Source organism: Dipodomys merriami, unplaced genomic scaffold (assembly GCF_024711535.1).
Source record: "Dipodomys merriami isolate MVZ:Mamm:240054 unplaced genomic scaffold, mDipMer1.0.p SCAF_96, whole genome shotgun sequence".
Lineage (NCBI taxonomy): Eukaryota > Metazoa > Chordata > Mammalia > Rodentia > Heteromyidae > Dipodomys > Dipodomys merriami.
In genome coordinates, this window is record NW_027206579.1 from 3,560,022 (window position 1) to 3,583,655 (window position 23,634).

Sequence of the window (23,634 nt, forward strand, 5' to 3'; positions counted from 1 at the left end):
GGGCTCGGGTTAGTGTTAGGCTGAGGGTGAGTGTGAGGGTTAGTAAGGTTAGGGTAATGTTTTGGTTTAGCGTTAGTTTGAGGGTTAGGGTTAGGATGAGGTTTAGGGTGAGGATTATGTTTAGGGTTAGGGTGAGGGTTAGGTTTAGTGTGAGGGTTATGGTTAGGTTTAGGGTGAGGGTGTGGGTAAAGGTTAGGGTGAGGGTCAGTGTGAGGGTGAGGTTTAGGGTAAGGGTTAGGGTGAGTGTTTGGGTGAGGTTTAGGTTTAGGTTTAGGGTTAGGGTGAGGGTTAGGATGAGGGTAAGGGTTAGGGTGAGGTTTAGGTTGTGGTTATGTATTAGGGTTAGCATTAGTCTTAGGGTGAGGGTTAGGTTTGGGTATAGCATTAGGGTTAGGGTTAGGGTTAGGGTGAGGGTTAGAATTAGGGTTAAAGTGAGGGTGACGTTTAGGGTTAGCATTAGGTTTACAGTTAGGGTTAGAGTGAGGGTGAGGGTGAGGGTTAGGGTTAGAAATATGTTTAGGTTTAGGGTGAGGCTGAGGTTGAGGATGAGTTTGAGTTTGAGAGTTAGGGTTAGGGTTTGGCTTAGGGTGAGGTCTAGGGTGAGGGCGAGGGTTAGGGTGAGGGTTAGGGTTAGGGTGCGGTTTTCGGTTAGGAAAGGGTTAGGTTTAAGTTTAGTGTGAGGATTAGGCTGAGGGTGAGGTTGAAGGTGAGGGTTAGGGTTAAGGTGAGGTTTAGGGTTAGGGTTAGGCTGAGGGTTAGGGTTAGGTTGATGTTTAGGGTGAGGGTGAGGGAGAGGGTTAGGGTGTAGGTGATGGTTAGGGTGACGGTGAGGGTTAGGGTGATGCTGTGGGTTAGGTTGAGGGTTAGGGTTAGTGTGAGGGTTAGGATTAGTGTTAGTGTGAGGAAAAAAGTTAGGGTGAGGATTAGGATGAGAGTAAGAGTTAGGGTTATGTTTAGCCCTAGGGTTAGGGTGAGGTATAGGGTTAGAGTTCGGGTTAGGGTTAGGTTGAGGCTGAGGGTTAGACATAGGGGTAGGGTGAGGTTTAGGGTTGGGGTGAGTCTTAGGGTTACAGCTAGGGTGAGGTTGAGGGTGACGGTGAGGGTTCGGGTGAGGGTTAGGCTGTCGGTTAGGGTTAAGTTTATGGTTAGGGTAAGGGTTAGGGTGAGGTTTAGGGTCAGGTTTAGGGTTAGGGTGACATTGAGGGTTAGGGTGACAGTGGGGGTTAGGGTGAGGGTGAGGTTTAGGTTTAGTGTTAGTGTTACAGTGAGGGTGAGGGTCAGGTTTATGATTAGGGTGAGGGTTAAAGTGAGGGTTAGGTTTAGGCTTTAGTTTAGTGTTAGTGTGAGGATTAGGGTTAGTGTTAGGTTTATAATGAGGGTAAGGGTTAAGATGAGGGTTAGGCTCATGTGTATGTTTAAGGTAAGGGTTAGGGAGAGGGTGAAGGTAAGGGTTAGGGTGAGGGTTAGGGTGAGGGTGAGGGTTAGGGTTAGCATTAGGGTTAGGTTTGGGGTTAGGATGAGGGGTAGGGTTAATGTTAGGGTGAGGATGAGGGTTAGGGTTAGCATTATGTTTAGGGTTAGGGTGAGGGTGAGAGTTAGGGTTAGGGTTAGGGTGAGTGTGAGGTTGAGGGTTAGGGTTAGGGGTAGAGTGAGGGTTAAGGTTAAGGTGTGGGTTACGTTTAGGGTGAGGGTGAGGCTAAGGATTAGGGTGAGGTTTAGTGTCTGGGTGAGTGTTAGGGTTTGAATAAGAGTTAGGGTTTGGGTTAGGATGAGGGTGAGGGTGAGGGTTAGGGTTAGGGTTAGGTTTATGGTTAGGGTGAGGGTCAAGGTGAGGGTTAGGGTGAGGGTTAGGTTTAGGTTTAGGGTTAGGGTTAGGATTTGTGTTAGGGTGAGGGCTAGGGTGAGGGTGAGGGTTCGGGTTTGTGTTAGGGTGAGGGTAAGTGTTAGGGTGAGGGGTAGTGTGAGGGGTAGGGTTAGGGTGAGGGTGAGGGTTAGGTTTAGCGTGAGTGTGAGGGTCAGGGTTAGGGTGAGGGTTCGTGTTTGGGTTAGGATTAGGGTTGGGGTGAGGGTGAGGTTTATGTTTAGGGTTAGGGTGAGGGTTAGGTTTAGGGTGATGTTTAGGGTGAGGGTGAGGGTTAGGGAGACAGTGATGGTTCGGGTGAGGGTGAGGATTAGGGTGTGGATGAGGGTTATGGTGAGGGTGAGGGTTAGGGTTAGATTTAGGGTGTGGATTAGAGTTAGGGTTAGGATTAGGGTGAAGGGTATGATCAGGGATAGGATGAGTTTTTGGGTTAGTGTGAGGTTTAGGGTTAGGTTTAGGGTAAGTGTGAGGATAACGGTTAGGGTGAGGGATAGGGTTATTGTTAGGGTTAGGGAGAGGATTAAGGTTAGGTTTAGGGTTATGGTGAGATTGAGGGTTAGGTTGAGGTGAGGGTTCGGGTTTGGGTGAGGTTTAGGGTGATGGTGAGGGTTAGGGTTAGGGTAAAGTTGAGGGTGAGGATCAGAGTAATGGTTAGTGTTAGGCTTAGGGTGAGGGTGAGGTTTCGGATTAGGATTAGGGTTAGGGTTAGGCTTAGTGTGAGGGTGAGGGTGAGGATGAGGGTGAGGGTTAGGGTTAGGGTGAGGGTTAGGGTTATGGTTAGGGTTAGGGTGAAGTTTATGGGTATAGTTAGGGTTAGGATGAGCGTTATGCTGAGGGTTAGGGTTAGAGTTAGTGTACAGGTTAGGTTTAGGGTTAAGGTTAGGGTGAGGGTGAGGGTTTAGTTTAGGTAACGTTTAGGGTAAGATTAGGGTGACGTTTAGGATGAGGTTGAGGGTTAAGATGAGGTTTTCGGTTAGGGTGAGCATTAGGGTTAGGATTAGGGTCAGGGTTATTGTTAGGGTGATGTTTAGGGTGAGGGTGAGGGTGAAGGTTCGGGTGAGGGGGAGGGTTAGGGTTAGGGTTAGCCTGAGGCTTATGGTTATGGTTAGGGTAATGGTGAAGGTTAAGGTGAGTGTGAGGTTGAGGGTGAGAGTTAGGGTGAGGGTTAGAATGAGGGTGAGCGTTAGGGTGAGAGTGAGGGTTCGGGGGAGGGTTCAGGGGAGGGGGAGGGTTATGGTTATGGTTTGGTTTAGAGTTAGGGTTAGGGTGTGGGTGAGGGTTAGGGTTAGGATTAGAGTTAGGGTGACGGTAAGGCTTCGGGTGAGGGTTAGGGTGAGGATGAGAGTTAGGGTTAGGGTGAGGGTGAGGGTAAGTGTTAGCGTGAGGACTAGGGTTAGGTTTAGGATTAGGGTGAGGGTTAGGGTTATGGTGAGGGTGAGGCTGAGGGTTAGGTTCATTATTAAGGTTAGGGTTAGTGTGAGGGTTAGTGATAGTGTTAGGGTTAGGGTGAGGTTTAGAGTTAGGGTAAAGGTGAGGGTTAGTCTGAGAGGTAGGGTTAGGGTTAGTGTGAGAGTTAGGCTCAGTGTGAGGGTTAGGGTTAGGGTGAGGGTAAGGGTTAGGTTTAGGGTTAGGGTGAGGGTGAGCGTGAGGGTGAGGGTTAGGGTTATGGTGACGGTTAGTGTTAGGGGGTGGGCTAGGTTGAGGGTTAGGTTGAGGGTGAGAGTGAGTGTGAGGTTTTCAGTTAGGTAAGGTTTAGGGTTGGGGTTAGGGTGAGGTTGTGGGTTAGGCTTAGGGTGAGGGTGAGGGTGAGGGTTAATGTTAGGATGAAGGTTAGGGATAGGGTTAGTGTGAGGGTGAGGGTGAGGGTTTCGTTTACATCAGGGTTAGGATTAAGCTGAGGTTAGGGTTAGGGTGAGGGTTAGGGTTAGGGTTAGGGTATGGGTTAAGTTTAGAGTGATGTTTAGGGTGAGGGTGAGGGTTAAGGTGAAGATGAAGTTTAGAGTTAGTGTTAGATTAGGGTTAGGTTGAGGGTGAGGTTTAGGGATACAGTTAGGGTTTTGGGGAGTGTTAAATTGAGGGTCAGGGTTAAGGTTAGTGTTAGGGTTAGGGTTAGCATGAGGGTTAGGCTGAGGATTAGGTTTAGGGTTAGTGTGAGGGTTAGGGTTAGGTTAGGGTTAGGGTTAGGTTTTGGTTAGGGTGAAGGTTAGTTTTAGGTTTAGGGTTAGGATAAGGTTTAGGCTGAGGGTTAGGTTTAGGGTTAGTGTGAGGGTTAGGTTTAGGGTTAGGGTGTGGACTATGCTGAGGGTGAGGGTTAGGGTGAGGGTTAGGGTTATGGCTGGGGTTAGCGTCAGGGGTAGGCTGAGGGTTAGGATTAGGGTATAGACTAGGGTTAGGCTGAAGTTGAGGGTGAGGTTGAGGGTGAGGGTTACTGTTAGATTGAGGGTTAGAGTGAGGGTGAGGGGGAGTGGGAGTGTTTGGTTTAGGGTTAGAGTTAGGTTGAGGGTGAGTGTTAGGATTAGGGTTAGCACTAGGTTTAGTCTGAGGTTTAGGGTGAGTTTGAGGGTGAGGTTTAGGGTTAGGGTGAGGGTTAGGGTTAGGGTTAGTTTTAGGGTAAGGTTTAGGGTTAGGGTTAGGGTTAGGATGAGCATAGGCTGAGGGTTAGGGTTAGGGTTAGGTTTTGGTTAGGGTGAAGGTTGCTTTTAGGTTCAGGGTTAGGATAAGGTTTAGCATAAGGTGAGGGTGAGGGGTAGGGTGAGGTTGTGGGTTTGGGTTATGGTTAGGTTTAGGGTTAGGGTTAGGGTGAGGGGAAGGGTTAGAGTGAGCTTTAGGCTGATGTTGAGGGTGAGGGTTTCTGTTAGTTAAAGTTTAGGGTTAGGGTGAGGATTAGGGTGAGGTTGAGGATTAAGCTGAGGTTAGGTTCAGGGTGAGGGTTCGGGTTAGGGTTAGGGTGAGGGTTAGGGTTAGGATGATATTTAGGGTGAAGGTGAAGGTTAGAGTGAGGGTGAGGGTAAGGGTTAGGGTTAGGTTTAATGTGAGGCTGAGGGTTAGGAATAGGAATAGGATTTGGGTTAGGGTTCAGCTGAGGGTGAGGATCAGGGTGTGGGTGAAGGTCAGGGTCAGGGTTACGTTTAGGGCTAGAGTGAGAGTTACGGTTATTTTGAGGGTTATGGTTAGGGTTAGGGTGAGGGTAAGGGTTAGGGTGAGGGGTGGGTGAGTGTGAGGGTTTGAAATAGGGTTTGGGTTAGGGTTGGGGTGACGGTTAGGGTTTGGGTGATGTTTAGAGTGACGGTGAGGGTTAGGGTGAGGATGAGGGTGCGGTTGAGGGTGAGGGTTCCGTTGAGGGTGAGGGTTAGGGTGTGAGTGAGGATTAGGGTTAGGGTGAGGGCTAGGTTGAGGGTGAGGGTGAGGTTAGGGTTAGGGTTTGGGTTAGAGATAGGGTGAGTTTGATAGTGAGGGTTAGGTTTGGGATTAGGGTGAGTGTTAGGGTTAGGTTGAGGGTTAGGTATATGTTAGGGTTAAGGTAAGGGTGAGGGTGGGTGTTAGGGTTAGGTTTAGGGTTAGAGTTAAGGTGAGCGTGAGGGTGAGGGTTATGATTAGGTTAGGATTAGGGTTAGGTGAAGGTGAAGGAGAGGGTGAGGGTGAGGGTTAGGTTTAGGGTGAGGTTTAGGCTTACGGTTAGGGTTAGTGTGAGGGTTAGGATTAGGGTGAGGTTTAGGGCTACATTTAGGGTTAGGATAAGGGTTAGGCTGAGGGTTAGGGTTAGGGTTAGTGTGAGGGATTGGCTTAGGGTTAGGGTAAGAGTTAGGGTGAGGGTAAAGGTTAGGGTGAGAGTTAGAGTGAGGGTGAGGGTTAGGGATAGGGTGAGTGTTAGGGTAAAATTTAGGTTTAGGGTTAGGGTTAGGGTGAGGGTAAGGGTGTGAGTAAGTGTTCGGGTGAGGTTTAGGGTGAGGGTGAGGGTTAGCGTCAAAGTTAGGTTTAGGGTGAGGTTTAGGGTTTGGGTAATTGTTAGGGTGAGGTTTAGGGTGAGGGTGAGGGTTAGGGTTAGGGTGAGGGTAAGTGTTAGGGTGAGGATTAGTGTGAGTCTGAGGGTTAGGGTTAGCATTAGGGTGATGGTGAGGGTTAGTGTTAGGATTACAGTTAGGGTGAGAGTAAAGCTTAGGGTGAGGGTTAGGGTGAGGTTGAGGGTTAGTGTTAGGATGAGTGGGAGGGTAAGTGTTAGGGTGAGGACTAATTTTAGGGTTAAGATTAGGGTGAGTGTTAGGGGTATTATGAGGGTGAGGGTGAGGGTTAGGTTCAGTATTAGGTTTAGGGTTAGTGTGAGGGTTAGTGATAGGGTTTGGGTTAGGGTGAGGGTCAGAGTTAGGGTTAAGGTGAGGGTTAGTCTGAGAGGTAGGGTTAGGGTTAGGGTGAGGGTTAGGCTTAGTGTGAGGGTTAGGGATAGGTTTAGGGTTAGGGTGAGGGTGAGTTTGAGGGTGAGGGTTTGGGTTAGGGTGAGGGTTAGTGTTAGGGGGATTGCTAGGTTGAGGGTTAGGGTTTGGGTGAGCGTGAGGTTTTCGGTTAGGTAAGGTTTAGGGTTAGGGTTAGGGTGAGGATTAGGGTGAGGTTGTGGGTTAGGTTTAGGGTGAGGGTGAGGGTCAGGGTTAGTGTTAGGATGAGGGTTAGCGTTAGGCTTAGGGTGAGTGTGAGGGTTCCGGTGAGGGTTCGGGTGAGGGTTAGGGTGTGGGTTAAGGTTCGGTTTTGGGTGAGGGTTAGGGTGACAGTGAGTGTTAGGGTGAGGGTGAGGTTGAGTGTGAGGGTTAGGGTTAGGTTTAGGGATAGGATTAGGGTTAGGTTTAGGGTAAAGGTTAGGGTTAGGTTGAGGGTTAGGTTTAGGGTTAGGGATAGAGTTAGGGTGAGGTTAGGTTGAGGGTGAGGGTTAAGCTGTGGTTAGGGTTAGGGTGATGGTTAGGGTTAGGGTGATGTTTAGTGTGAGGGTGAGTGTTCGGCGAGGGTGAGGGTGAGGGTTAGTGTTAAGGTTAGGTTTAGGTTGAGGGTGATTGTGAGGGTGAGGATTAGGAATAAGATTAGGGTTAGGATTAAGCTGAAGCTGAGGATCAGGGTGAGGGTGAAGGTTATGGTCAGGGTTAGGATTAGGGTTAGAGTTAGGGTTACGGTTAGTGTGAGGATAATGGTTAGGGTTAGGGTGAGGGTAAGGATTAAGGTGAGAGTAAAGGTTAGGGTGAGGATTAGGGTGAGTGTGAGGGTTTGGATTAGGGTTTGTGTTAGAGTTAGAGTGAGGGTTAGGATTTGGGTGATGTTTAGAGTGAGGGTGAGGGTTAGGGTGAGAATGAGGGTTCGGGTGAGGGTTCGGGTTCGGTTGAGGGTGAGGGTTAGGGTGTGGGTGAGGATTAGGTTTAGGGTGAGGGTTAGCGTTAGGCCTAGGTTTAGGGTTAGGTTGAGGGTTAGGGTTAGGGTTAAGGTGAGGGGTAGGGACAGGGGTAGGGTCAGGTTTAGGGTGAGGTTTAGGGTGAGTGTGAGGGTTAGGGTGAGGGTGAGGGTGAGGGTTAGGGTTAGGGTCTGCGTTAGACTTAGGGTGAGTTTGAGGGTGAGGGTTAGGTTTAGGATTAGGGTGAGGGTTAGGGTTAGGTTGAGGGTTAGGGATAGTGTTAGGGTTAGGGTAAGGGTGAGGGTGAGTGTTAGGTTTAGGTTTAGGGTTAAAGTTAGGGTGAGGGTGAGGGTGAGGGTTAGGATTAAGTTACATTTAGGGTTAGGATGAGGGTGATGGAGAGGATGAGGGTGAGGCTTTGGGTTAGGTGAGGTTTAGGTTTACGGTTAGGGTTAGGGTGAGGGTTAGGATTAGGGTTATGGTTAGGATGAGGGTTAGGCTAAGGGTTAGGGTTAGGGTTAGGTGAGGTTTAGGGCTAGGTTTAGGGTTAGGATAAGGATTAGGCTGAGCATTAGGGTTCGGGTTAGTGTGAGGGTTAGGTTTAGTGTTAGGGTAAGAGTTAGGGTGAGGGTAAAGTTTAGGGTGAGGGTTATGGTGAGGGTGAGGTTTAGGGTTAGGGTGAGGGATAGGGTGAATTTTAGGTTTAGGGTTAGGGTTAGAGTGAGGGAAAGTATGTGGGTAAGTGTTAGGGTGAGGTTTAGAGTGAGGGTGAGGGTTAGCGTCAAGGTAAAGTTAAGGGTTAGGGTTAAGGTGAGGGTTAGGGTTTGGGTGAGTGTTAGGGTGAGTTTTAGGGTGAGGGTGAGGGTAAATTGTTAGGGAGAGGGTTACGGTGAGCCTGAGAGTTATGGTTAGCATTAGGGTGAGAGTGAGGGTTAGGGTGTAGTTTTGGGTTAAGGTTAAGGATAGGGTGAGGATTAGGGTTAGGGTTAGGTTGAGGGTTAGGTTTAGGGTGAGGGGTAACATTAGAGTTTGGATGAGGGTTAGGTTTAGTGTGAGGATTAGGGTTGGTTTAGGGTGACGGTAAGGGTTAGGATGACGGTTAGGTTGAATGTGAGGTAGGATGAGGGTTAGGTTTAGGGTGAGGGTTAGGGAAAGGTTTAAGGTTAGGGTGAGGGTTAGGGTTAGGATTAAAGTTAGGGTGACGGTAAGGCTTCGGGTGAGGGTTAGGGTGAGGATGAGAGTTAGGGTTAGGGTGAGGGTGAGGGTAAGTGTTAGCGTGAGGACTAGGGTTAGGTTTAGGATTAGGGTGAGTGTTAGGGTTATGGTGAGGGTGAGGCTGAGGGTTAGGTTCATTATTAAGGTTAGGGTTAGTGTGAGGGTTAGTGATAGGGTTAGGGTTAGGGTGAGGGTTAGAGTTAGGGTAAAGGTGAGGGTTAATCTGAGAGGTAGGGTTAGGGTTAGGGTGAGAGTTAGGCTCAATGTGAGGGTTAGGGTTAGGTTGAGGGTAAGGGTTAGGTTTAGGGTTAGGGTGAGGGTGAGTGTGAGGGTGAGGGTTAGGGTTATGGTGAGGGTTAGTGTTAGGGGGTGGGCTAGGTTGAGGGTTAGGTTGAGGGTGAGAGTGAGTGTGAGTTTTTCGGTTAGGTAAGGTTTAGGGTTAGGGTTAGGGTGAGGATTAGGGTGAGGTTGTGGGTTAGGGTTAGGGTGAGGGTGAGGGTTAATGTTAGGATGAGGGTTAGGGATAGGGTTAGTGTGAGGGTGTGGGTGAGGGTGAGGGTTAGGCTTAGGGTTAGTGTGAGGTTTAGGTTTACGGTGAGGGTAATGGTTAGGGTGAGGGTTAGGGTTAGGGTTAGGTTGAGGGTTAGTGTTAGGTTGATGTTTATTGTGAGAGTGAGGGTTAGGGTGTGGGTGAGTGTTCAGGTAGAGTTAGGGTTCGGGTTAGGGTTAGGGATAGGGTTAGGGTTTGGGTAAAGTTTAGGGTGAGGGTGATGATTAGGGTTAGCGTGAGGGTTAGGGTTAGGTTAAGATGAGGTTTAGGCTGAGGGTTAGGTTTAGGTTTAGGGTAAGTGTGAAGTTTCAGGTTAAGGTGAGGGTTGGATTTAGGTTTAGGGTTAGTATAAGGGATAGGGTGAGGGTTAGGGTTACGGTTAATATGAGTGTTAGGTTTAGGGTTACGGTTTGGGTTAGGTTGACTGTAATGGTTCGGGTGAGGGTTAGGGTGAGGCTCAGGGATAGGTTTAGGGTGAGGGTTAGGTTGAGTGTTAGGATTATGGTTATGGTTAGGGTAAGGCTGAGGGGGAAGGAGAGGTTGAGGGTGAGCGTTAGGATGAAGTTTACTGATAGGGTGAGCATTTGGGTTAAGGTTAGATTTAGGGTGAGGGTTAGGCTCAGGGGTAGGGTTAGGGTTAGGTTGAGGGTTAGGTTTAGTGTGAGGTTTAAGGTTAGGGTTAGAGTGAGGGTTAGGTTTAGTGTGATGGTGAGGGTTAGGGTTAGGTTGAGGGTAAGGGTTAGGGTGAGGTTTAGGGTGAGAGTGAGGTTTAGGGTTAGCATTAGGTTTAAGGTTAGGGTTAGGATGAGGGTTAGGGTGAGGGAGAGGGTGAGGTTGAGGGTAAGAGTTAAGATGAGGGTCAGGTTTAGTGTGAGGGTGAGGGTTAGGTTTAGTGTGAGGTTGAGGGTTAGGTTTAGGGTGAGTATTAGGGTTAGGATAAGGGTGAGGGTTAGGGTCAGGGTTAGGGTGAGGGTGAGGGTCAGGGTGAGGGATAGGTTTAGGTTGAGGATTAGATTTAGGGTGAGGTTTAAAGTTTGGGTTAGGGTGAGATTTAGGGTTAGGCTGATGATTATTGTGAGGGTGAGTTTTAGGGCGAGTGTGAGTGTTCGGGTGAGGGTGACTGTTTGGTTGAGGGTGACGATTAGGGTGTGGTTGAGGGTTAGGGTTAGTATGAGAGTCAGGGTGAAGTGTAGGGATAGTGTTAGGGTGAGGGTTAGGGTTAGTGTGAAGGTTAGAGTTAGGGTTAGGGTTAGGGTTAGCGTTAGTGTGAGGATAAGAGTTAGGGTGTGGGTTAGTGTGAGGGTGAGGGTTAGGGTTAGCGTTAGGGTTAAGGTGTGGGTTACTGTGAGGGTGAGGGTTATGGTGAGGTTTAGGGTTAGGGTGAGGGTTAAGATTAGGGTTAGTGTGAGGGTTAGTGTTAGGGTGATATTTAGGAGGTTGAGGGTTAGTGTGAGGGTGAGAGTGAGGGTGAGGGTTAGGGTTAGGTTTAGGGTGAGGGTGTGGGTTAGGGTTAGGCTGAGGGTGAGGATGAAAGTGAGTGTGAGGTTTAGGGATAGGGTTAGTATTAGGTTAAAGTTAGTTTTAGGGTGAGGGTTAGGGATAGGTATATTGTTAGGGTTAGGGTTTGGGTTAGTTAGGGTGAGGGTGAGGGTTAGCGTTAGGGTTAGGGTTAGGGTTAGGGTGAGGGTGGGGTTCAGGGTTAGGGTTAGGATTATGTTTAGGGTAAGCTTGAGGGGGAAGTGGAGGTTGAGTATGAGGTTTTGGTTTAGGGTTACGGTTAGCGTGAGGGTTACAGTTAGGTTTAGGGTTAGTATAAGGGCTAGGTTGAGGGTAAGGGTTAGGGTTAGTGTGAGTGTTAAGTTTAGGGATAGGATTTGGGTTAGGTTGAGGGTAAAGTTTAGAGTGAGAGTTATGGAGAGGATGAGGGTTAGGGTTACCGTGAAGGTTCGGGTGAGGATTAGGGTTAGGGTTATGGTTAGGGGTAGCGTGAGGGTTAAGGTGAAGGTTAGGTTTAGGGTTAGGGTTCGGGTGTGGGTTAGGTTGTGGGTAAGTGTTAGAGTGAGGGTTAGGGTGAGGGTGAGGGTTAATAGGAGGGTGAGGGTTAGTGTTAGCATTAGGGTTAGGGTGAGGGTGAGGGTTAGCGTTAGGGTGAGGGTTAAGGTGAGGGTTAGGGTTAAGGTTAGGGATAGGGTGAGGATTAGGGTTAGAGTTAGAAATAAGGTGAGGGTTAGGCTGAGGGGTAGTGTTAGGTTTAAGGTGAGTGTTAGGTTTAGTGTGAGGATTAGGGTTAGGTTTAGGGTGAGGTTTAGGTTTATTGCGAGGGTTAGGGTTAGTGTTAGGGTGAAGGTAAGGGTTAGGGTGAGGTTTATGGTGAGGGTGAGGTTTAGGGTTAGCATTAGGTTTAGATTTAAAGTTAGGATGAGTGTTAGGGTTAGGGTGAGGGTGAGGGTGAGGGTGAGGCTTATGTTTAGGATGAGGGTCCTAACCCTCATGTTAGGTTTAGGGTGAGGGTTAGGGTCAGGGTAAGGGTTAGGGTGAGGGTTAGGGTTATGGTTAGGTTTAGTGTTAGTGTCAGGGTGAGGGTTAGGGTTAGTTTGAGGGTTACGGTTAGGGTTAGGGTAAGAGTTAGGGTTAGGTTTAGTGTTAGGGTGAGGGTGAGGGTTATGGTCAGGGTTAGGTGGAGGATTATGGTGAGGGTTAGTGTTAGGATAAGTGTTAGGGTTAGGGTTAGGCTGAGGGTGAGGGTGAAAGTGAGGGTGAGGGTTAGGGTTAGCGTTAGGGTGAGGGGTAGTGTGAGGGGTAGTGTTAGGTTTAGGGTGAGGATTAGGTTTAGGGTGATGTTTAGGTTGAGGGTGAGGGTTAGGGTGAGGGTGAGGGTGAGGGTGAAGTTTCGGGTTAGGGTTATGTTTCGGGTGAGGCAGAGGGTTAGTGTTAGGAATAGGATTAGGGTTAGGGTTAAGCTGAGCCTGAGGGTAAGGGTGAAGGTGAAGGTTAGGGTCAGGGTTAGGATTAGGGTTAGAGTGAGGGTTATGGTTAGTGTGTGGGTTATGGTTAGGGTTAGGGTGAGGGTAAGGGTTAGGGTGAGAGTAAAGTTTAGGGTGAGGGTTAGGGTGAGTGTGAGGGTTTGGATTAGGGTTTGTGTTAGGGTTAGGGTGAGGGTTAGGATTTGGTTGATGTTTAGAGTGAGAGTGAGGGTTAGGTTGTAGGTGAGGATTAGGTTTAAGGTGCGGGTTAGCGTTAGGGGTAGGTTTAGGGTTAGGTTGAGGATTAGGAATAGGGTTAGGGTGAGGAGTAGGGACAGGGGTAGGGTCAGGTTTAGGGTGAGATTTAGGGTGAGTGTGAGGGTTAGGTTGAGGGTGAGGGTGAGGGTAAGGGTTAGGGTTTGCGTTAGACTTAGGGTGAGTTTGAGGGTGAGGGTTAGATTTAGGATTAGGGTGAGGGTTAGGGTTAGGTTGAGGCTTAGGGATAGTGTTAGGGTTAGGGTAAGTGTGAGGGTGAGTGTTAGATTTAGATTTAGGGTTAGAGTTAAGGTGAGGGTGAGAGTGAGGGTTAGGATTATGTTATTATTAGGGTTAGGCTAAGGGTGATGGAGAAAGTGAGGGTGAGGGTTAGGGTTAGGGTGAGTTTGAGGGTGAGGTTTAGGTTTAGGATTAGGATTAGGGGGAGTGTTACAGTGAGGGTAAGGGTTCGGTTTCGGGTGAGGGTTAGTGTGTGGGTGACGGTTAGGGTTAGGGTAAGGATTAGGTTTAGGCTTAGGGTTAAGGTTATGGTGAGGGTATAGGTTAGGGTTAGGTTTAGTGTGAGGATGAGGGTTAGGGTTACGGTTAGGGTTAGGGTGAGGGTGAGGTATAGGTTGAGGGTTAGGGTTAGGGTGAAGGTTAGGGCTAGTGTTAGGTCAGGGTGAGGGTGATTGTGAGTGTTAGGTTTAGGTTTAGAGTTAGGGTGAAGGTGAGGGTGAGGGTTAGGATTAGGGTTAAGGTTATGGTTAGGATGAGGGTTAGGCTGAGGGTTAGGGTTAGGGTTAGTGTCACCGTTAGGTTAGGGTTAGGTTTAGGTTTAGTGTGAGGTTTAGTGTTAGATTTAGGGTTCGCATAAGGTTTAGGCTGAGGGTAAGGGTTAGGGTTAGTGTGAGGGTTAGGTTTAGGGTTAGGGTAAGGGTTAGTTTGAGGGTAAAGGTTAGGATGAGTGTTACGTTGAGGTTGAGGGTTAGGGTTAGTGTGAGCGTTATGGTGAAGTTTAGGTTTAGGGTTAGGGTGAGGGTGAGAGTGTGGGTAAGTGTTAGCGTGAGGGTTAGGGTTAAGGTGAGGTTGAGGTTTAGGGTGAGTGTAAGGGTTAGGGTGAGTGTACTGGTGAGGGTGAGGGTTAGGGTTAGCGTTAGGGTTAGGGTTAGGGTGAGGTTTTGCCTTAAGCTTAAGGATAGTGTGAGAATTAGGGTTAGGGTTAGGTTTACGGTGAGGTTTAGGCTGAGGGGAAGGCTTAGGGTTAGGGTGAGGGTGAGGTTTAGTGTTAGGTTTAGGGTTAGGTTTAGTGTGACAGTAAGGGTTAGGGTGAAGGTTAGGGTGATTGTGTGGTTTATGGTTAGCATTAGGTTTAGAGTTAGGGTTAGGATGAATGTTAGGGTTATGTTTAGGGTTAGGGTTAAGGTGAGGGTGAGGGTTGTTAGGGTTAGGTTTAGGGTTAGGGTTAGTTTTAGGGTGAGGGCAAGGGTGAGAGTGAGGTTTAGGGTGAGGGTGAGGGGGAAGGGGAGGTTTTCATTTAAGTAAGTTTTAGGGTTAGGGTTAGGGTGAAGTGTAGGGTTAGGGTGTGGGTTGGGTTTAGGGTTAGGGTTAGGGTTAGGGTGAGGCTGAGGGTGAAGGTTAGTGTTAGGATGAGGATTATGGTTAGGGTTAGGGTGAGGGTGAGGGTAAGGGTTAGGTTTAGGGTTAGTGTGAGAGTTAGGGTTACGGTGAGGGTTAGGGTTAGGGTGAGGAGTAGGGTTAGGGTTACGGGGAGGATTACGGTTGGGTGATGTTTAGTGTGAGGGTGACGGTTAGGGTGAGGGTGAGTGTTCTTTTGAGAATTAGGGTTAGGGTTAGGGATTGGCTTAGTGTGAGGGTAAGTGTTAGGGTGAGGGTTAAGGTGAGGGTGAGTGTTCTTTTGAGAATTAGGTTTAGGGTTAGGGATTGGCTTAGTGTGAGGGTAAGTGTTAGGCTTAGGGTTAGGGTGAGGGTGAGGTTTATTTTTAGGGTGAGTGTTAGGTTTAGGGTTATGATGAGGGTGAGGGTTAGGGTGAGCCGTAGGTTTAGGGTTAGGGTTAGTTTGCGGGTTAGGGTGAGGTTAAGGTTGAGGGTGAGTTTTAGGGTTAGGGTGAGGGTAAGGTTTAGGGTGAGGGTTAGGGTGAGGGTTAGGTTTAGGGTTAGTGATAGGGTAAGGATTAGTGTTAGTGGAAGAGTTAGGGTGAGGGTAAGGTTTAGGGTTAGTGTGAGGATAAGGGTTAGGGTGAGGATTAGGGTGAGGGTGAGGGTTAAGGTTAGGGTGATGGTTAGGGTTAGGGTTATGGTTAAGGTGAGGGTTAGGGTGAGATGTAGGTTTACGGTTAGGGTTATTTTGCGGGTTAGGGCGAGGGTAAGGATTAGGGTGAATTTTAGGTTTAGGGTGAGGGTTATGGTTAGGGTGAGGATAAGGGTTAGGGTGAGGGTTAGGTTGAGGTTTCGGGTTAGGGTTATGGATAGGGTGAGGACTAGGTTTAGTGTGAGGGTTAGGATTAAGTTTATTGTGAGGATAAGGGTTAGGGTGAGGGTTAGAGTGAGGGTGTGGTGTTGGGTTAGTGTTAGGGATAGGGTGAGCGTAAGGGTGAGGGTTAGGTTTAAGGTGAGGTTTATGGTGAGGTTTAGGGTGAGGGTGAGGGTCTGTTGAGGGTTAGGGTTAGGATTAGTGTTAGGTTTAGGGTGAGTGTGAGGTTTGGGTGAGGGTGAGGGTGAGTGTTTCAGTTATGTAACTGTTAGGGTTAGTGTGAGGATTAGGGTGAGGGTGAAGGTTAACCTGAGGTTAGGTTTAGCCTGATGGTTAGGGTTAGGGTTAGGGTGAGGGTTAGGGTAAGGGTGATGGTTAGGGTGAGGGTGAGGCTGAGAGTTAGGATTAGGAATAGGGTTAGTGTTAGGGTCAGGCTGAGGTGAGGGTCAGGGTGAGGGTGAAGGTTCGGGTTAGGGTTATAGTTAGGGTGAGGGTTAAGCTTAGTGTGTGGGTTAGGGTTAGGTTTATGTTTAGGGTGAGCGTTAGGATTATATTTAGGGTTAGCATAAGGGTTAGGCTGAGGGTTAAGGTTAGGGTTAGTCTGAGGGTTAGGTGTAGGGTTAGGGTAAGTGTAAAGTTTAGGGTGAGGGTTAGGGTGAGTGTGAGGGTTAGGATTAGGGTGATGGTTAGGGTGAAGGTTAGGTTTACGGTTAGGGTAGGGTGAAGGTTAGGGTGGGTTAGTGTAAGGGTGAGGGTTAGGGTGAGGGTTAGGATTAGGGTTAGCATTAAGTTTAGGGTGAGGGTGAGGGTGAGGGTGAGGGTTTGGGTTAAGGTTAAAGATAGGGTGAGGATTAGGTTTAGGGTTAGGTTTAGGGTGATGGTTAGGAGGAGGGGTAGGCTTAGGGTTAGGGTGAAGGTTAGGTTTAGTGTGAGATTTAGTGTTAGGGTTAGGGTGATGGTAAGGGTTAGTGTGAGGTTTAGGGTGAGTGTGAGGTTAAGGGTTAGCATTAGGTTTAGCGTTAGGTTTAGGATGAGTGTTAGGGTTAGGTTTAGGGTTAGGGTGAGGATGAGGGTGAAGGTTAGAGTTAGGATGAGTGTAGGGGTTTGGGGTAGAGTGAGGGTTAGGGTTAGGGTTACTGTGAGGGTTAGGATTATGGTGAGGTTTAGGGTGAGGGTGAGGGTTAGGTTTAGCATTAGGGTGAGGGTTACCTTTAGGGTCATGATTAGTGTCCGGGTGAGGGTTAGGATGAGGGTGAGTGTTCTGCTGAGAGTTAGGATTAGGGTTAGGATCAGGGATAAGTTTAGAGTGAGGGTAAGGTTTAGGGTGAGTGTTATGGTGAGGGTCAAGTTTAGGGTTAGGGTGAGAGTTAGGGTTAGGGTTAGGGTTATATTTAGGGTGAGGGTTAGGGTGAACGGTAGGTTTAGGGTTAGGGTTAGTTTGTGGGTTATGGTGAGGGTAAGGGTTAGGGTGAGGTTTAGGTTGAGGATGAGGGTTAGGGTTAGGGTAAGGGTAAGGGTTAGGTTGAGAGTGAGTGTGAAGGTGAGGGTTAGGGTTAGCATTAGAGTTAGGGTGAGGGTGAGGGTTAAGGTGAGGTTTAGTTTGAAGTTTACGGTTAGGTTGCGTGTTAGTGTGAGGTTTAGGGTTAAGGTTATGTTGAGGGTAAGTGTTAGGGTGAGGTTTAGTGTGTGGATGAGTGTTAGGGTTATTATTAGGGCTAGGGTGAGGGTTAGGGTGAGGGTTAGGGTTAGGGTTAGCGTTAGGGTGAGGGTGAGGTATAGGGTGAGGTTTAGGGTTAGGGTGAGGGTTAAGGATAATGTTAGGTTAGGGTGAGGGTGAGGGTGAGTGTTAGGTTTAGGTTTAGGTTTAGAGTTAGGGTGAGGGTGAGCGTGAGGGTTAGGATTAGTGTTAGGGTTAGGGTTAGGATGAGGGTTAGGCCGAGGGTTAGGGTTAGGGTTAGGGGTAGCATAATGTTTAGGTTGAGGGTTAGGGTTAGGCTTAGGGATAGGGTTAGGGTGAGGGTTAGGCTGACGGTAAGTGTTAGGGTGAGGTTTAGGGTGAAGTTGAGTATTAGGCTTAGCATCATTCTTAGGGTGAGGTTTAGGCTTAGGTATAGCATTAGGGTTAGGGTTAGGGTTAGGGTTAGGGTGAGGGTTAGGATTAAGGCTAAGGTTAGGGTGAAGTTTAGGGTTAGCATTAGGTTTAGCGTTAGGGTGAGGGTTTGGGTTACGGTGAGGGTTACCTTTCATGTGAGGGTTAGGGTAAGGGTTAGGTTTAGGATGAGGGTTAGGGTTGGTGAGAGGTTTAGGGTGAGGGTGAGTGTTAGGGTTAGAGTCAGCGTTAGGGTGAGGGTGAGGTTTTGGGTTAGGTTAGGCTGAGGGTGAGGGTGAGGGTGAGGGTTAGGTTTGGTGTTAGTTTTAGTGTTAGGTTTAGGTTTAGGTTTAGGGTGAGGGTTAGGGTGAGGGTTAGGTTGTTGGTAAGTGTTAGATTGAGGGTTAAAATGAGGGTGAGGGTTAGGGTAAGGGTGAGGGTAAGGGTTAGTGTGAGGGTTAAGTTGAGGGTGAGGGATAGGGTTAGGGTTAGGGTGAGGGTGAGGGTGAGGGTTATGTTGAGGCTGAGGGTGACGTTGAGGGTTAGGGATAGGGTTAGGGTGAGGGTGAGGGTGTGGGTGAGGGTTAGGGTTAGGATTAGTGTTAGGGTTAGGGTTTCGCTGAGGGAGAGCTTGAGGGTGAGTGATAGGGTTAGGTTTAGGTTTAGGGTGAGGGTTAGGTTTAGTGTGAGTGTTAGGATTAGGGTGAGGGTTAGGTTTACAGTTAGGTTGCGTGTTAGTGTGAGGTTTAGGGTTAGGGTTAGGTTTAGGTGAGGGTTAGGGTGAGGGTTAGGGTTAATGTTAGGGTTAGGTTGAGGGTGAGGATAAGGGTGACGGTGAGAGTTAGGGTTAGGATTTAGGGTTAGGGTTAGTTATAGGGTGAGGCTTAGGGTGAGGGGTAGGGCTAGGGTTAGGAAGAGGGTTAGGGTTAGTGTGAGGGTTAGAGTTATGGTTAGGGTTAGGGTGAGGCTATGGATTAGGGTGAGGTTTAGTGTGAGGCTGAGGGTTAGTGTGAGGGTTTTTGTTAGGTTTAGCGTAAGGTTTATGGTGAGGTCTAATGAGAGGTTGCGGGTTAGGGAGAGGGAGAGGGTGAGGGAGAGCATGTCAGTTAGGTAAGGATTAGGATTCCGGTCAGGGTGAGGATTAGGGTGAGGGTTAGTGATAGGATGAAGTTTAGGGTTAGGCTGATGGTTAGGGTTAGGGTTAGAGTGAGGTTTAGGGTTCGGGTTTGCATTAGGGTTAGGATGAATGTTAGGGTGATTTTGAGGGTTAGGAATAGGGTTAGGGTTAGTGTTAGGGTGAGGGTTAGGGTTAGGATGATGGTTAGGGTAAGGGGTAGGGTTAGGGTTAGGGTGAATGTTAGGATTAGGGAGAGGGTTAGTGTTAGGGTTAGGGTGAGGTTAAGGATTAGGGTGAGGTTGAGGGTTTGTGTTAGGTTTAGGGTGATGGTGAGGGTGAGGGTTAGGGTTAGGTTTAGGCTTAGTGTGAGGGATAGGATGAGGGTTTTGTTTAGTGTTAGTGTTCGGGTTAGGGTGAGGTTTAATATTAGTGTGAGGGTTAGGGTGAGGTTGAGGGTGAGAGTAAGGGTTTGGGTGAGGGTTAGAGTGAGTTTTAACGTTCTGGTTAGGGCTAGGGTGAGGCTTACGGTGAGGGTCAGGGTTAATGTTAAGTTTAAGGTGAGGTTTAGGGTTAGGGTTAGGGTTTGGGTGAGGATTAGAGTGAGGGTGGGGTTAAGATGAAGGTTAGGGTTAGAGTGAGTATTAGGGTTAGGGTTAGGTTTAGATTAAGGTTTAGGCTGAGGGTTAGGATAAGGATTAGGGTTAGGGTAAGGGTGAGTGTGAGGGTTAAAGTTAGGGTTAGGGTGAGGGTTAGGGTTGGGGTGAGGGTTAGGGTTAGGGTTAGGCTGAGGGTGAGGGAAAGGGTTTGGATGAGTGTGAGTGTTAGGGTGTTAGTGACGGTTAGGGTTAGGATGAGGGTTAAGTTGACGTTGAGGTTTAGGGTGAGGGTGAGGGTTAGGGTTAGGGTGAGCGATAGCATGAGGGTTAGGGTTAGGGTGAGTGTGAGGATTAGGATTAGGGTTACCCTTAGGGTTATGGTGAGAGTATGGGTTAGGGTGAGGTTTAGGGTGAGGGTGAAGGTTAGGGTTAGCGTTAGGGTTAAGGTGAGTGTTAGGGTTAGGGTTAGGGTGAGGGTTAGGGTTAGGGTGATGTTTAGGGTGAGGGTAAGGGTGAGGGTGTGGGTGAGGGTTAGGGTATAGGTGAGGGTTAGTTTTAGAGTGAGGGTTAGGGTGAGGGTGTGGAAAAGGGTTAGGTTAGGTTCAGGGTGTGGGTTATGGTTAGGTTTAGGGTGAGGGTTTGAGTTAGTGTATGGGTTAGTGTTTGGGTTAGTGTGAGGAAAAGGGTTAGGGTGAGGATTAGGATGAGAGTAAGATTTAGGGTTAGGTTTAGCTTTAGGGTTAGGGTTCGGTTTAGGTTTAGGGTTCGGGTTAGGGTTAAGTTGAGGGTGAGGGTTAGAGTTAGGGTTCGGGTGAGGGTTAGGTTTGGGGTGAGTGTTAGGGTTACGGTTAGGGTGAGGGTGAGGGTGAGGTTTGGGTTTCAGGTGAGGGTTAGGTTTGGGGTGAGTGTTAGGGTTACGGTTAGGGTGAGGGTGAGGGTGAGGTTTGGGTTTCAGGTGAGGGTTAGGGTGTGGGTGATGGTTAGTGTTAGGGTGAGGTTCAAGATGACAGTGAGGGTTAGGATGAGGGTGATGGTTAGAGTTAGTGTGAGTATTAGGTTTAGGGTTAGGGTTAAGGTTATGGAGAGGGTAAGGCTCAGGGTGAGGTTTAGGGTGAGGGTGAGAGTTAGGGTTAGCGTTAGGGTTACGGTGAGGGATAGGGTTAGGGTTAGTGTTAGGGTGAAGTTGAGGGTTAGGATTAGGGTTAGGATGAGGTTTAAGGTTATGGTGAGGGTTAGGGTTAGGGTTACGTTTTGAGTTGGGTGAGTATTAGGGTGAGCTTTAGGGTTAGGATTAGGGTTATGGTTAGTGTTAGGCAGAGGGTGAGGGTGAGGGTGAGGGTTAGGGTTAGTGTCAGGTTTAGGGTTAGGGTTAGTGTGAGGGGTAGGGTTAGGGTTAGGAAGAGGGATAGGGTTAGGGTGAGGGATAGGGTGAGGGTTAGGGTCACTGGTAGGTTTAGGGTTAGGTTGAGATTTAGTGTTAGTGTGAGGGTTAGGGTTAGTGTTAGGGTGATGGTAAGGGTTACTGTGAGGTTTAGGGTGAGGGTGACAGTTAGGGTTAGCTTAGGTTTAGGGTGAGGTGAGGTTTCGGGTTTGCACTAGGGTTAGGGTGAGGGTTATGGTGAGGGATAAGGTTAGGGCTAGGCTGAGGGTGAGGGTTAGGTTTAGGGTTATGTTGAGTGTTAGGTTTAGCGTGAGGGTTAGGGTTAGGGTGAGGTTTAGGGTGAGGGTGAGGGTGATGGTGAGGGTGAGGGTTAGGGTTAGGGTTAGGGTGAAAGTAAGGGTGAGGTTTAGGTTTAGGTTTAGGGTTAGGATTAGGGTTAGATTTAGGGTGAGGGTGAGGGTTAGGGTTAGTGTGAGGGTGAGAGTGAGGGTTAGGGTTAGGATTAGGGTGAGTGTGAGGATTAGGGTTAGGGTTACCATTAGGGTTATGGTAAGTATATGGGTTAGGGTGAGGGTGAGGGTTAGGGTTAGCGTTAAGGTTAAGGTGAGGTTTAGGGTTAGGGTTAGGCTGAGTGTTACGGTTAGGTTGATGTTTAGAGTGAGGGTAAGGGTGAGGCTGAGGGTGAGGGTTAGGTTTTAGGTGAGGGTTAGGTTTAGGGTGAGGGTTAGGGTGATGGTGAGGGTTAGGGTGAGGGTGTGGAAAAGCGTTAGGTTTCGTTTCATGGTGAGGGTTAGGGTTAAGTTTAGGGTGAGGGTTAGGTTGAGGGTTTGAGTTAGTGTAAGGGTTAAGGTGTAGGGTTAGTGTGACGAAAAGGGTTAGGGTGAGGATTAGGATGAGAGTAAGATTTAGGGGTAGGTTTAGCTTTAGGTTTAGGGTGAGGTTTAGGGTTAGGGTTCATGTTAGGGTTAAATTGAGGGTGAGGGTTAGAGTTAGGGTTCGGGTGAGGGTTAGGTTTGGGGTGAGTGTTAGGGTTACGGTTAGGGTGAGGGTGAGGGTGAGGGTTGGGTTTCGGGTGAGGGTCAGGGTGTGGGTGACGGTGAGTGTTAGGGTGAGGTTTAAGGTGAGAGTGAGGGGTAGGGTGAGGGTGATGGTTATAGTTAGTGTGAGTATTAGCTTCAGGGTTAGGGTTAAGGTTATGGATAGCGTAAGGGTCAGGGTGAGGTTTAGGTGAGGGTGAGGGTTAGGGTTAGGTTTAAGGTTAGGGTGTAGTTGAGGGTTAGGATTAGGGTTAGGATGAGGTTTAGGGTTAGGGTGAGGGTTAGGGATAGTGTTAGGGTTATGGTGAGGGTTAGGGTTAGGGTTACGTTTTGAGTTAGGGTGAGTATGAGGGTGAACTTTAGGTTTAGGATTAGGGTTAGGGTTAGTTTTAGGCAGAGGGTGAGTGTGAGAGTGAGGGTTAGGGTTAGGGTGAGGTTTAGGGTTAGGGTTAGGGTGACGGGTAGGGTTAGGGTTATGGAGAGGGATTGGGTTAGGTTAGGGATAGGGTGAGGCTTAGGGTCACAGTTAGGTTTAGGGTTAGGTTGAGGATTAGGGTTAGTGTGAGGGTTAGAGTTAATGTTAGGGTGAGGATAAGGCTTACTGTGAGGTTTAGGGTGAGGGTGACATTTAGGGTTAGCTTTAGGTTTAGGGTGAGGTGTGGTTTCGGGTTTGCATTAGGGTTAGAGTGAGGGTTATGGTGAGGGTTAGGGTTAGGGTTAGGGTGAGGGTGAGGGTGAGGGTTAGGGTTAGGGTGAGGGTGAGGGTGAGGGTGAGGTTTAGCGTGAGGGTGAGGGTGAGGTTTAGGTTTAGTTTTAGGGTTAGGGTTAGGGGTAAATTTAGGGTGAGGGTGAGGGTGAGAGTTAGGATTAGGGTGAGGGTGAGTGTGAGGTTTAGGGTTAGGGTTAGTATCAGTTTGAGCGTTAGGTTTAATGTGAGGTTTAGGGTGAGGGTAAGGGTTAGTGTGAGGGTTAGGCTGAGGGTTAAGGTTAGGGTGAGGGGTAGAGGTAGGGTTAGGGTTAGGTTTAGCGTTAGGATTAGTCTGAGGGTGAGGGTGAGGGTGAGGGTGAAGGTGAGGTTTAGAGTTAGGGTTAGGGTGAGGGTGAGGGTGAGGATTAGGTTTAGGGTTATGGTGAGTGTTAGGTTTAGGTTGAGTGTTAGGGTTACAGTTAGGTTTAGGGTGAGGGTGAGGGTCAGGGTTAGGGTGAGGGTAAGGGTGAGGGTGAGGGTTAGATTTAGGGTGAGGGTGAGGGTGAAGGTAAGGGTTAGGGTGAGGGTGAGGGTTAGGGTTAGGGTTAGTGTTAGTTTGAGGGTTAGGGTTAATGTGAGGTTTAGGGTGAGGGTGTGGGTAAGGGTTAGTGTGATTGTTAGGGTGAGGGTGAGGGTTAGGGTTAGGGTCATGGTTAGCGTTAGGGTTAGTTTGAGGATTAGGGTGAGGTTTTGGGTTAGGGTGGCTGTTAGGTATAGGCTGAGTGTTAGGTTTAGGGTTAGGGTGAGGGTTAGGATTAGTGTGATATTTAGGCTGAGGGTGAGGCTGAGTGTGAGAGTTCGGGTTCTCATGAGGGTTAGCTTTTGGGTGATGGTTAGGGTTAGGGTTAGGTTTAGGGTGAGGTTGAATGTTAGGGTGACTGTGAGGGGTAGGGTTAGGTTTAGTGTGATTTTTAGGTTTAGGGTTAGTGTTAGGTGAGGCTTATTGGGAGGGTTAGGGTGAGGGTTAGGTTTAGGATTAGGGTTAAGTTTAGGGTGAGGGTTACGGTGAGGTTTAGGGTTAGGGTTATGGTGAGAGTAAGGTTTAGAATGAGGGTTAGATTGAGGGTGAGGGTTAGGTTAGGGTTTGGGTAAGGGAAAGGGTGAGAGTTAGATTTAGGTTGATGGTGAGGGTTAGGGTGAGAATTTTGGTTAGTGTTAGGTTTAGTGTTATTGTTAGTGTTAGTGTGAGGGTGATGGTTATGGTTAGGGTTAGTATTAGGGTGAGGTCTAGGGTGAGGGTGAGGGTTAGTGTTAGTGTTAGGGTTAGGTATAGGGTGAGTATTAGTGTTATGATTTGGGTGAGGGTTAGGTTGAGCAGTAGGGTTAGGTTTAGGTTTAGTGTGAGGATTCGGATTAGGGTTAGGATTAGGGTTAATGTGAGGGTCAGGGTTAGGTTGAGGGTTAGGGTGCGGGTGAAGTTTAGGGTTAGCATTAGGGATAGGGTGAGTGTTAGGGTGTGGGTAAGGGTCTGGGTAAGGGTTAGGGTGAGGGTGAGGGGTAGGGTTAGGTTTAGGGAGAAGGTTAGGGTTAGGGTGAGGGTTTGGCTTAGTTTGAGGGGTAGGGTGAAGGTGAGTTTGAGGTTGAGAGTTAGGGTGAGGGTGATGGTGACGGTAAGGTTTAGGGATAGCATACGGGTTAGGGTTAGGGTGAGGGGTACGGTTAGGTTGAGGGTTAGGGTGAGGGTGAGGGTGAGGGTGAGGGTTAGGTTTAGGGTCAGGTTTAGGATTAAGGTGAGGTTTAGGGTAAGGGATAGCGTTAGGGTGAGGGTTAGGTTTAGGGTTACGGTGAAGGTTAGGGTTAGGTTTAGGTTTAGGGTGAGGATTAGTGTTAGGATTAGGGTGAGGATGAGGGTTAGGTTGAGGGGCAGGGTTAGGGATAGGGTAAGGGTTAGGGTTAGGGTGAGGGTTAGGGTAAAGGTTAGGCTTAGAGTGAGGGTGAGGGTGAGGGTTAGGGAGAAGGTTAA